The following is a 13,643-nucleotide window of genomic DNA, read 5'->3' on the forward strand; positions in this document are numbered from 1 at the left end:
GCGAAACCAGAATATTCGGACAACTGTCCAACATATTGTTTGTTTTTATTCTATGAAAATCATCGAAATTTGATTACAATTGATTAATGGGAATGAAATTGGGGGGGGGGGGGGCTTATAAATATGCCTTTATATTGACCCTGTTTGATCGAGTGATTACTTTATTTGTAGCTTACATGCATTGTAGTTTTATTTTATTTTTAATAATATAAGGGGTATTCATGCATGTAAAATCATGTGATTAAACAGCTGAATGCACTATGTACAGCTGACTAGTATAACGCCGACTGCATGGAGCTTGTGGATGCCTGTTCGTATTGTGTGCACACAGTGTACTGAATTTATTTTCATCGATTGACCATGTTCAACGTCATATCAATGAAGTACTGAACGTGGATTGTCAACGAACAGTCAAACAGTGAAGCAGTCCCATCCCAGCCCCCATATCCCCATCAGGGATTCGATCTCTTCTCTTTATTTAAAAAAAATCAGCGGTCAAAAACTTTTAGGTCTTACGGTCTCGGAAAAATTCGACTAGCAAAAAGAAAAAGTGGGGGCGTCAGTCAAGTTGTTTGGTATTTTGTGCCCACCCCCCCCCCCTCCGCCGCCATTTTTCATGTTTTAGAAAATTTAGGAGTTCGATCGAACCCCCTCCCCTCCGAGTCTACTTCAATGAATGAATGCGTGGAAACCAATTAAATAGCGCCTGGGCTGGGGCACGATGATACAGTAAGGTTTTTTTTTGGGGGGGGGTGCAAAACAGAAAGGCCTACTTTATTTTCTGCTTTTCGCTTGACCACCCCGGCCCCTAATTTTTTAAATCATCCTGCCACCGGTCCCGTGAGTGTCACGGGATGTGGTGCAAGTAACGTTCCCGATAGACTTTATCATGGGGCAGCGTCAGGATATCTTGACATGGGGCAAGGTGAGTTGATTAGAACTTGCGTTGACCGGTGATGGCGATATAGAGCCGGAAGCATCTTTTTTTTTTCTTTCTTCCAACTTTTACTTCCTTTTTTTCCTTTATTTATATTTTTAATTCCATAACTTCAAAAATCACGTCCCTCCTGACTATATAGTAATGAAAAGATTCGAAGTATAATAAAATGATTGATATAAGCCCGAATGGAGTCGCCTTGAAAAATAAATCAGTATAACACTTTGTCTTATTCTTTTTAGTTTCTTTATTTTCACCTATTTCATGTGTGTGTGTGTGTGTGTTATTTTTATAGCCTTTTCAACAATGTTATTACTCTACTCATATAGGAAGAGGTCAGTAAAACAAAGCGTCGATTCCCCATACCCCTTCCCAACTCGCCACTTTCCTTCAATTGGCCCATGTCTTGATAATGCAAAAAATAAAGATGAATGAAATAAGGAGGTGCAAACATTAAGATGTAAGGGACAAAATTATTACCTTGTTAAAATAAAAACCCTTTTTTGGGTGATATATTTCGACGACTTATATTCAGATTTATAACAAGGGGGCAGGGCCAAGTGCCCTTTATAGCACCCTTCCCCATATATACCCATGTTATTATAATATAGAATTTGTGATATTATGCCCGATAACACCCTTTCCCACAATTTTCTCGGTCACTCATAAGGCCTAGTTATGAATCTTCAATTTTTATTAAATTGTCACGCGCCTACAGAAAATGATGATTTATCGCGGTCCATATATATATAACCCGTTTGCTTCTTTTGCCCCCCCCCCCCCTCCGCCACAGAAGAGCAATTAATTCCTTCCGATGGAATGGAACAAGCTGGTACGGTTTGGTACGTTTAGGAAACGGCACTATCTGTACACAACATCACGTGATTGATCGCGACCTCGTTCCCAAGATAACGATGACGTCATCCTTCCTATTCAACGTTGTGCCTACGTTTGTTTACAAGGGTATGGAACAGAACAATGCGGGTACGGCATGGTACGTTTCGGAAACGTGTCAAAATGAAACCAAAACTGCAACGTAGCATTTACGTTGCAGTATAATACAGGAAGGTATATATAGGGATAGGAACGGGCAGTATATTCATTCGCTTTCTGGTGTTCAATTCGATACAATCAGAATTTGCTGCTCGTCTCTAAAGCCGATCTTATAACCTGGTTCAATTTGTTGTTTTGGGAGAATATTCCTGCGATAGAACAAGTTATATCACAAGTTTATATTTTCAAGAATTGAGCAGTCGATATTAACTTATATTGCCCGGGTTATTTCGTAGTGAAAGAAGGCAAGAAAATCATAATGCACGATCGTGGAGCAGGAGCATCAGGCATGGGGACGGCAAAACGGAATGAATTCCCTTCTCGTTTCGAAACTGATCAACATGCGGAAGGAGATGACGGCGTGCGTCAAGCTCCGTGTGAATGGATGCCTCGTGGAGGACGTGGACGACGTCGGGCAATGATGGCGATGATGATGATGAATCCCTCAAGTGCTTACGGAATGAATCACGGTTTCGTCTTCGGCGGGAGAGGAGGCAGGCGCGGACGCCATGGAGGTTGGTCTGGCTCCGGGGACTGGGGTCGACGACATGGACATGGTGGACGACGTCGAGGTCGACATGGACGCATGGAATACGTGGTCGACGATGACGATGAAAATGTGGCATCGATGGCAGACCAAATGAACGAATGTCACATGAATGAGGGGCGGAAACGTCATGGAAGTGGATCGAGTGAATCGTCATCGAGCAGCAGCAGCAGCAGTAGCAGCAGTGAGAGTGATGATGAGAACGCACCCGATGTCGGTGTCAAAGAACAACAGCCACATGACCAGGCTGCACATGACGGTCAGGTTCATGAGATGGAAGGGCAGTCCTCTGACCAAGCTCAACAACAAACCAATGAGGCGGGTAAAGAGCAAGAGCCATCATCGAGTGCTCGTCGCCGTGGTAAGCACGGATGCAGACATGGGCGTGGTCATCAAAAGCATCGCCTCGGTAAGCGTAAACACCATCGCCACGCCCATTTTCACATTACCTTGACGCCTCGACCAATGGCACCTCATCCCTGTGGGTTTAACAGACCACCAATTCCTCCCATGTATCATCATCTCTTCCATGATCACCATGGCAACCACCGCATGGCCAAGAAGTTTTTCAAGAAATCCATGAAGCAGTGGTTTAAGGCACAGAAAAAAACATGGAAGCAACAGGGAAAGAATCACCAACAACGACAGAGATCGGATGGTGACGAGGCGACCTCTGGATGCGAGAATGATGAGGAGTGTGCTCACGAAGAAACCCGATGTCAACTTCCCCCTCCATGGCTCTTCTTTGACTACGATCACCACGGGCGTGGTCATCGACCAGGATTCTGCCGTCGTGGTAAGAAAGGAGAGAAACTCGGAAAACGGCTTCGCCAACGAGGTGGTGAACGACCAGGGACTGCTACAGAGGACGCCGCGGCTACCAAGACCCAGGAGGAAGCTGTCAACGATGTCGAGAAGGTACATGAAATCCATGACGAAAGCGACGGTGAGCAGGCACCGATGGAAGAGGTCGTTGAGTAAACAATGGATGAAATTTGATGTGCATTGTATATAACTTTATGCTCTTTTGTATATAAACTTTTCTATGACGTCGCTTAGTTTATATTCATCATGACAAAATTGCAAACTTGGTACTGATATTAATGGACAAACTCACAGAGGGAGAGAGACACAGCAATATGTGATATCTTTTGTTGAAAACATTTCGTTCTAAACTAAAAATTTTTATTCAAATAATGATGATCTGTGATAATCATATACCATTCATATTTTATACGCTTATATGTTTTATCTGGAGCCATTTATCTGGCCGTGCACATAATTCTTTACGACAAATAAACTGGTACTCAATTTAATGTGATGAATATGTATGTAGCATGTAAGAGTAAGATATATTTAACTTTTTTTTGTACAGAATTCGGATCAATAAGTAGTATCCGAATCAATCAATTTACTACTCATTTAATTTTTTATGTATTTTTTAGTGGATGTGATAATAATGAATAATAATGTTTCTTTTTAATGTTTTAATGCATAGACGTTCACCTTCAAAAAAGGTTAAGCAAATGACTTGTGGAATTTCATCAAACCGATTAATATTTATTGTGTATAACAGGAAGTAGCAGAGACTGTAATTAAAATTAGGAGGATAATTTGTAAATAATGTATACATGTGGAGAAAGCTTGTTTCTTGAAATATTATCGTAAACATTTCTTTCTGGTATTAATTTATAATTAGGAATGCATGAAATAAGTATTGATTGGTAACTAAATAATAATTTCAAGCACAAGCAAAAAAGCAAGAAATAGCAGATAAAGCAAGTAATAGAAAAAATAAATTGATGTTAAATAGCTTGGATTCTGTTATTATGACAGTGCTGGCCTACATGTATTATATTACTTTATTATTATGCCGTACAGAACTGATGAATATTTATGATTGAAATTATATCTTTAGAATTTAATAAAATAAAGTTTCGCTTATGTTTTATTACTTGTTCGTATAATCACGTTCATAGTTACCATTAAAATAATATATTATGGTAATCGTTGACTATATAAAACTGGAATTTGTTCTCTTGGTGAAATATTCCCGATCTGATCGTAATTAATCATTGATATCACGTTGAAAAGTAAATGAATTGTGGCCCAGTGGATAAGTCCTCTGACTTTGAAACAGAGGGTCGTGGGTTCGAATCCCAGCCATGGTGTAAATTCCTTCAGCAAGAAATTTATCCACATTGTGCTGCACTCGACCCAGGTGAGGTGAATGGGTACCCGGCAGGATTAATTCCTTGACTGCATGAGCGCTGAAAGGCAGCTCGAGCTAAAGCCGTGGTAATAATAATAATGACAACGCGCCTCGGAATAGAATATTTCTAGATAGATGGCGCTATACAAATGCCTATTATCATTATTATTATTATTATGAAATGTACATGGTGGTGATGTGAGAAGAAGAGAGGGGAAAAGAAGGAGTTAAACGGGAGGAGATGAGGATGGAGAGAAAAGGGAAGGGGTGTAGGGAGAGAGGTGAGGATAGTGTTGGAGTGAGAGAGAAAGAGAGCGGGAGGGGGGGGGAGCAAAATTGGGGGTAAAACGAGAAAGAAATGTAGTGGAGGGGTTCTTGCACATGTGTAATTGATTAAAGCAAGGATAAAAGTTCCAGAAAATAAAGAGAGAAAATATGGAAAGAAAGGGGCATGTGTGAGAAGAAAGACAATTCTAAGCTTGGAAGATAAATGGATGTAGACCCCCATGATAACGATTTTCGCCTGTGTGTATGTAAGAGAGATGGAGAGAGAGAGAAAAAACACACAGACGGTGAGGGGAGGGACTGTACACATGTCTCAACCATTCTGAAATTTGTGAAATATGTTGTTTGGAGAGGATTGTCCACTTTTGTTAGTTTTACTCTCCCCCTCCTATACCAATTACCCCATTTCAAGCCAAATATTTGCATAAACTTTCACTCACATTCTTACTGAATTATTCCCATCTATCGGGACGTGCATGGCCTAACTCACTCTACGTCCACACGACCACCCCAGCCCTCTCATATCCCGTCCATTTTCATCACTTTAACTCTTTTTTCTCAAGTAGTTTTTATTTTTCCTTCTACCCCAACTCTCATTTCCTCTCTTCCTTCACTCTGTCCCCCTTCCCCCTCGTGTCTTCCTCTCAACCCTCTCCCATTCCCTTATTTCCTACCCCCAACTCCCGTTTCTAACCTCTCCTCTTTGTTTCGCTCTGCCCATCCATCTCTATCTTTATTGCCCTTTGCCTTCTCGCCCTCCCCTCTCCCTTTCGTTTACCTTATATCCTACCCCCCACTCCTGTTTCTAACCCCTCCCTCGCAAACTCTCTCTCACAAGTTCCAGCCTTTCTCTCCTTTTGTTTCGCTCTGCCCATCCATCCATCTCTATCCATCTTTATTGCCCTTTGCCTTCTCGCCCTCCCCTCTCCCTTTCGTTTACCTTATATCCTACCCCCCACTCCTGTTTCTAACCCCTCCCTCGCAAACTCTCTCTCAAAAGTTCCAGCCTTTCTCTCCTTTTGTTTCGCTCTGCCCATCCATCCATCTCTATCCATCTTTATTGCCCTTTGCCTTCTCGCCCTCCCCTCTCCCTTTCGTTTACCTTATATCCTACCCCCCCACTCCTGTTTCTAACCCCTCCCTCGCAAACTCCCTCTCTCTCTCACAAGTTCCTGCCTTTCTCTCCTTTTGTTTCGCTCTGCCCATCCATCCATCTCTATCCATCTTTATTGCCCTTTGCCTTCTCGCCCTCCCCTCTCCCTTTCGTTTACCTTATATCCTACCCCCCCCCACTCCTGTTTCTAACCCCTCCCTCGCAAACTCTCTCTCACAAGTTCCAGCCTTTCTCTCCTTTTGTTTCGCTCTGCCCATCCATCCATCTCTATCCATCTTTATTGCCCTTTGCCATCTCGCCCTCCCCTCTCCCATTCCCTTTCATTTACCTTATATCCTACCCCCCCCCCCACTCCTGTTTCTAACCTCTCCCTCGCTTACTCCCTCTCTCACAAGTTCCAGCCTTTCTCTCCCTTTGTTTCACTCTGCCCCTCTCCCCCTCCATCTTCTCGCCCTCCCTGTCCCATTCCCTTTCGTTTAACAATTTCCGACCCCACCAACTCCTTTCTCTAACTGCTCCCCCTCAAACCCTCTCTCTCAACAAGCTCCAGCCCCGGCCTTTCCCCACCCCCTCTCTCCATATTCCCCTCTATATCCCCTCTCTCTGTCTGTCTCCCACTCTCCACTCTATCTCATCCCTATGCTTTACCATCTTGATATCAGAATCTACATTGGAAGCAAAAAGTGGGCAGTTTTTTAAATAATTACATCATTTATTTTAATAATATCTTTTACACCAACATTTTTTGAGAATGGAATGCTTACAAAATACATGTAAGAATAATCATAACTGACTAAGCTTATAAAGGGTATGTAATTGTCTTATATCAACAGAAAAAAAATATAATTTTGTCAAAATGTAATTAATAAATGATAACAGCTACATGATTGTTGAATATGACTTTATGGCTTTGTAAAAGTAGGGCATTTTTAGGGAACTTTATTGGAATCAATTCTGGACAATGAAACGTTGCTGCCACCATAACCGGTAATAAACCGACCTCTGATCTTGGACACTTATGCTGTAATGCTATAGTGACACAAACTGACCTTTGACCCACCAAAGACATTACATTGTCTCGGAACAGCATATCATTGGCAGGGTTTGACTTTAGGTTGATTCCGTAGGTGGGGCTCTAGCATTATGGTCAACAACATTCTGTTAGGTTACAAAGATGGTTATAATATTGGAACCAAGCACTTCATGTTTTGGGGTACAATGTTTTTCCAGGCGACATTGCGACATGTTCACACTGAAGAAGATTGTATGTCTTGCACCATGCTACCATTGGTAAATCCCAGGACTAGTGTGAACACTGTACATCGTCTGTTGCTGAAGGGTAATGTCAGTTGGTTTGAGAAAGAGGTTACTTTCATCTCAGTCATCTGAACATGATGGTTTCTTGCCTCTGTTGATGCTCTTGTAGCACTGATGATTCGCAAGGGGGTCATAAAATTCAATCTACAGAACAGAAAAGAGAAAAATTGAAGAAATTTCATTCAATGATTTCTTAACAATTAATAATGTTAGTGACGTAACTGCTAAGCATTGTGGTAAGTAGTTTTGAAAGGGACACTGCCTTGAATTCTATGATTACCAGTCTTAGTTGCACAAAATAACAAGCACATTATGAGACATACAAGAAGATTGAGTAGAAATAGTCAAGGCACAATAGAAATTATAGATACATAAACAAATACATATAAACAGATACATATAAACAATGTTGGATTATATATGTAAACTAAAGTTGAAATCTCCTTCATGAATTTCAAAAGACATAATTGGTTTAAGATAACATATCAATTATGCATGAAGTTTCTATTTATCAGACGGTCTGAAAGAATTCGGAAACTGTTCTTTGAATAAAAATTGAAAGTAGTTTTTATACACAAATTTATAAACATTTCGCTTCAAGTGCAGATTCATTTTTTATTCCACTCATATCAAAAAATTAATAATAACTATGTAAACATCAACATATCTTTATATTGTACATATGCTCATGTTTTAAATTGAGCATCCAAAAATGAAAGGAATAAAAACAATTACCTCAATATTTCTTTTTACTTTCATTCATTCACTGCAGTACATTCAATATTTACAATATCATTTCAATCTAGCTATCAGGCAATACAAACATAATGGCATGCGCTAATATACACAGGTGACATGTCAATCTGCCAAATTAAAATCTATTTGGACTAGTGAAATCTGTTGGACCTTAAATCATTAAAAAAAAAAAATCAAGTTCAAAGAAAGAAATAAGACATCCTTTGCATAATCTGGGGGGTGTTTCACAAAGATTTAAGTATGACTTAAATTGCACTTAAATGCCGCCGCATACATGACATGCAATGCGCGATCTGACCAATGCCATCAAGCCTTTTATATCGCATGCAACTAGGCATTTAAGTGCGACTCTAAGTCATCTAAGTCTTTGTGAAACACACCTGGGCTCCGTAACACAAAGGTTGCAATCAATCGCTAAATACCAATGACCAATCAAGATCGTCGTTGCATGCGCACTCTGTTTAAAATACTGACCGGGAACCAATCAGTGCGGTTCTTTCATATTTGCAGTTCATTGCAAACCTTTTGTGTTACGGAACCCTGGACTAAAAATTAGCTTTGACTTGGCCAATACATGATCAACTACAATACTCATGACTTTAAGTCACACTTAGCACTTTGTGAAACATCAAACAGATTGTGCAAAACATCTGCTGAAAATTGAAAATTTATCGCACATTGATATTTTGTGTCGATTATTTATGCCTATTATGATTTATTTCTGTTTGATAGGTTGAATATTTGTTTTAGTGCCAGTGGAGGTCGAATTTCTGTGTTTTTAATACAGACAAAAAATATATTGACAACTTGATTTCTGTCATATACCTCTTAATCAAATTTCTCCAAAGTCAAACAGACCTATCGTTGGTTCACAGAAATTTGACTAAAGCAGACACACTTGCGATCACAAACCACAAGAGAGAATATGACAAACTTACCTGTACAGGATATTTACACCTAGAATACTGAGCTCATTCTGTTTTGCTCTTGGGATTGTTGACAGCAACAAAATGATATAAAACAACCAGGAGGAATAGACTCACTCCTAAGATGTTGGCAAAGATGGCTAGTTGTACGTCAGTCACCATTCTGAAAGAGAGAGAAAAGAAGATGCAGAATTCAATTACTGATGATGGCTTACTATGATTACACATTCCACAGATGATAATCATGAAAAATTCTGGGCTACCTTTTTTTAAGATCATTAGACAGAACTTGCAACATTCTCTGGACCAGTAGGAATTCAGGGACAACTGAAAAATTTTTCCATGTCTTTCAGAGTTTCAGGGATTGAATTTTCATAAGCCTTGTGTGCATGTATTGTATACCCCCCCCTCCACACACACAATTATGTAGGCCTCCATATCTATTGGAGTAACCTAGGCTCAGTAACACAAAGATTAGCGATCAATCGCTGAATGAACTGACCAATCGATATCAACGTTACATGCGCATTTGGTTTAAAATACTGACCAGGGACCAATCAGTGCGGTTCTTTCATATTTGCAATTCATCGCAAACCTTTGTGTTACGGAGTCCAGGTGTAACATCATAAAACTCTGATTTTGCATTTTCCCAGAGGAACATGTTATATGTAGAATGGAGGTTGAGTGTCCGGACACGAATTTGAAGCCTTCTTTTTTTCTTTAATTATTTTTTTAGAAATACACAAAAAATATGAATTAAATTGTTGAAATTTTTTTCTACACAAAAAAATTAGATTGTAAATAATTATCATTATATAATAATTACCTTACAATCAAAAATTTTATTTTTATAATTTCATAATAATTTTCTTTATGAATTGTTCTTCAAAGCAGCACTTCGTTGCATAGCTAATCGAAGCTATGTCATATTGAAGCGTTTCAAGGGTCAAGCCTATTGCATTTGCAGTGTTTACGAATGGAAACATGAGGTAAGAAACCACTCATTTTATTTTTTGTGTGAAATAGTAGTACCTTTATATGCATTAGGTGTATAAAGGTACTATGGAATTTAATAACACTTTAGTTTAGAATTAATTGGATGGTTACAATGTTCGATATGAAGGGCAATCCCTTCTTGTGTATCATGTTCACTAGGCACAGTCTTATATGCATATCTAAAGGCCTAGGCTCCGTGATGTAATGACAATATCAAAATCATAAAAAATATCATCATGGAGTGTTCTAGGCTACTCATCACCACTCATCCGATGTAACAGTCACGTTCAGGTGCACACTTTCTCACACTCACACAAGTCCAGGGTGACCAGAAAATCCGTATTTCCCGGGATCATTCCGTACTATGCTCCATTGTCCCAGCAAACCCTTCCAGGGATGCCCATTTGTCCCGTATTTCAGAATATTTATATACTGGTAATTAATGCATAGAAAAGAGAAGAATTTTCATCAAACAACCAACAGTTGACAAGGCAGAGACAACAATAAAATCAATAACTGTAAACTTTTGCAAGTTCTGCGGTCCAGCTGCGGTCATTTTCTCGCTCCCCAATACAAACAAATAGTTAAGAAAAAATTGTCTTCGATCTACATACAAACACAAACCCACGCAAAGTAAGCATGTAAATGTATTGGCTGCAGCATGCACGTGGCCTGCACTGGCTTCCTGCATGTGTGTGGTAGGATTGGAGAAGATTCTCAATGGTGTAAACAATCTCAACATGATTAACAGTTTTTCCAGTAGTATAGGTATTTATTTCATAGGTAATTGTAAGTTTAAATATTAAAGGTCAAGTCCACCTCAGAAAAAATTTTGATTTGAATAAAAAGAGAAAAATCAGACTAGCACAATGCTGAAGATTTCATCAAAATCGGATGTAAACAATATTTCAATTTTTACGAATTTGACGATTAGGACCTCCTTGCATGAAGCACAAAATGTTAAAATAATGGAATTCCACGTGTTCAGGGAGGAATGAAACTTCATTTCACATGACAATGACGAGAAAATCAAAATATTTCATATTTCAAACAATAAAAAACAAAAGAAATAGTGAGTGAATGACATCATCGACTCTCTCATTTGGATGTAGCTGGCTCGTTCATATAACTGTTTTTGTGAAATGAAGCGAAATTTTGAAATGTCATAACTTTCTTATTTTACATCCGATTTTGATGAAATTTTCAGTGTTATGCTTGTTGAATTTTTCTCTTTTTATTCAAATCAAGTTTTTGTTTGGGTGGACTTGTCCTTTAAGTAATTCTGTAATTCACAAGTCTATTTTCTTTGTTTGTAGTATGTGTACTTTGTAACCTTTATTGTAAAGTGCGTAGAGAAACTTTCAGTTTAATATGCACTATAAAAGAGAAGTAATATTATTATTATTCCACCAAAATAATCACAAAATCAGCAGGATATTTTTATGCTTTATCATGGATTCTCAGATTACTGAATTGGTGATGTAATCAATTTTATTTGTGTTGATTTCCCTTTAAGTTTGACAATGTTTCACTTTGAAATTTCATTCATTTCTAAAACATAAAAAACAAACAAATGTCATTAAGATTTTTGTTTGTTTGAGCACTTGAAGTTTGATTTTTTTTCCTTCTTTCTTCCTTTTCTATCCTACTTTCTTCATCTTTCTATCCTTCCTGCTTGCTTTTTTTGGTTTCATTATTATTTCCAATCTTTTCTAGCTTTCTTTCCTGATCCTTTCTCTTGCTCATTTTCTTTCTTTCCTTCTTGTTTGAATTTCCATCTTTTATTTCCTTCATTCTTTCTTTACTTATTACTTCCTCTTCCCTTCATCTTTTTCTTTTCGTTCTTTCTTTCCTTCCATTATTTTCGTTCTCTTTTTATTCTCTCCTCCGGTCCTCCCTCCCTCTCTTTCAACCTTTCTTTCATTATTTTTCGGTTTCTCCTTCTGATTCCTTTCCCTTATGTTTTTCTTTCCCTTCCTTCCTGTTTTCTTCTTTATTTGCTTGTTTCTTTCAAAGAATGAAGGAAACATTTTATTCCTTCATTCTTTTTTCTCCTTTATTCTCTCTTCCACACAATTATTCCTCTTCCCTTCCTTTCTTTTTTACTGTATTCATTTCAAATGATGGAAACCCTTTTTTCTTCCTTTTATTCTTTCTCTCATTCTTTTATTTTAACTTTCTCTATTTCATAAAAAAAATGTTTCCTTCATTTTCTCTACTTTATTTTTCACTTCATTTTTTCTGTATTCCTCTCAATTCATCTCTTTTCTTTCCTTCTTTCATTATTTTGTTCACCCCCCTTTCTTTATAGTATACATCATTTTTACATGTAATTTTTTTTCACAAGACTTAGTTAGAAGAGTTCTAACAACATTGACATTGTCATTGGTATAATTTGTGGAGCCTTCTTTGACTTTGATTTTTTTATTAAGACCCAGCTCGGTTGATCCACTCGTACAGCGTGCACGCGTGCTTTGTCAATTGTCCCGTATTTCATTTTCGTGAAATCTGGTCACCCTGCACAAGTCACAAAAAATGCACAGCACATGCCAGGCTACGAGTACCCTGCCATGCCAGCAGCCCCCAATCAGCCGGCCTGGCCTGGCAGCACTCAGGCTCAGCTCAAGTTAGCCAGAATGAACGGCAGGCTGCATGCTTGCTAGCGGCGCGGCTCTGCGCCTAGCCTACGCGAGTCCCATTCACAGAGTGACACGTATGCAACTGATTCACTTTGTGACTTGAAAGTGAGAGAAATTTACACATTTTAAAGCAAATTTTGCACTAAATGAACACGCCACAATAAATTATATAGAACAATCATACGTAACCATGTATGAAAACAGAAACAGAAAGGTGTTTTTACCTGATTTCTTGGTTACAATCTTATCAAAAACATCAAAAAACAGTCAAGAGCAGAAGCTGACGTCGGGGTAAGAGGTCATGACCCAGGAACTAATCGTCCTCGTGTGTTTGTATTTTGTGATTACTCCACGTAGTAATGATGCATATTCATTTCACATGATACAGAAAAAGTTAAGTTTTGTTGACCAATAAAAGAGTAGAAAAGGGACGAGCCTCTAACGCAATCGACCAATCAGAAGCTTCATCTCGCTCTCATCAAGCCGATGATCGCGAAACAAAGGAAAACAGTGTCCGTGGCGGGAAGATTGTGATAGCATGAAAGTCTTTGTAAGGTAAGAATGAATGAAAACACAATGAGATTTTCACCCCACAAAAATAAAGAGCTCAACAATCAAAGCAAGGGCATACAATTTCTCCGCCAAACATGGTAAAATACTTGGAATATCATATGTGGACTAGAAATTATTTCATACCAAGTTCTCCATCTCTGATGCATTTTTGATATCAGAGCATCTCCTTGGCGTCGGGATTACGGAAATATAGTGGATTTTCCTTGTGTTGTCATGGTAAATGTCGTCTGCAAAGGAAACCCCCGCAACCACGTGGATGTTATTACCTCAGTGAGTGTTTTGTGTGTC

The 13,643-nt window shown here is 38.8% G+C and overlaps 1 long non-coding RNA gene across 1 annotated transcript; it reads right to left on the reverse strand.

Annotated features, from left to right (window-relative positions):
- Nucleotides 1–7,090: 7,090 nt before the first annotated feature.
- On the reverse strand, nt 7,091–13,115 carry LOC121430994. Its single transcript, XR_005972086.1, has 3 exons — nt 13,007–13,115; nt 9,160–9,310; nt 7,091–7,609 (listed from the first exon to the last, which is right to left on the reverse strand). It is a non-coding gene; the product is annotated as an uncharacterized LOC121430994 (long non-coding RNA).
- Between the last annotated feature and the right edge of the window lie 528 nt (nt 13,116–13,643).

The sequence above is a fragment of the Lytechinus variegatus genome, chromosome 17, assembly GCF_018143015.1.
Source record: "Lytechinus variegatus isolate NC3 chromosome 17, Lvar_3.0, whole genome shotgun sequence".
Taxonomy (NCBI): Eukaryota; Metazoa; Echinodermata; class Echinoidea; order Temnopleuroida; family Toxopneustidae; genus Lytechinus; species Lytechinus variegatus.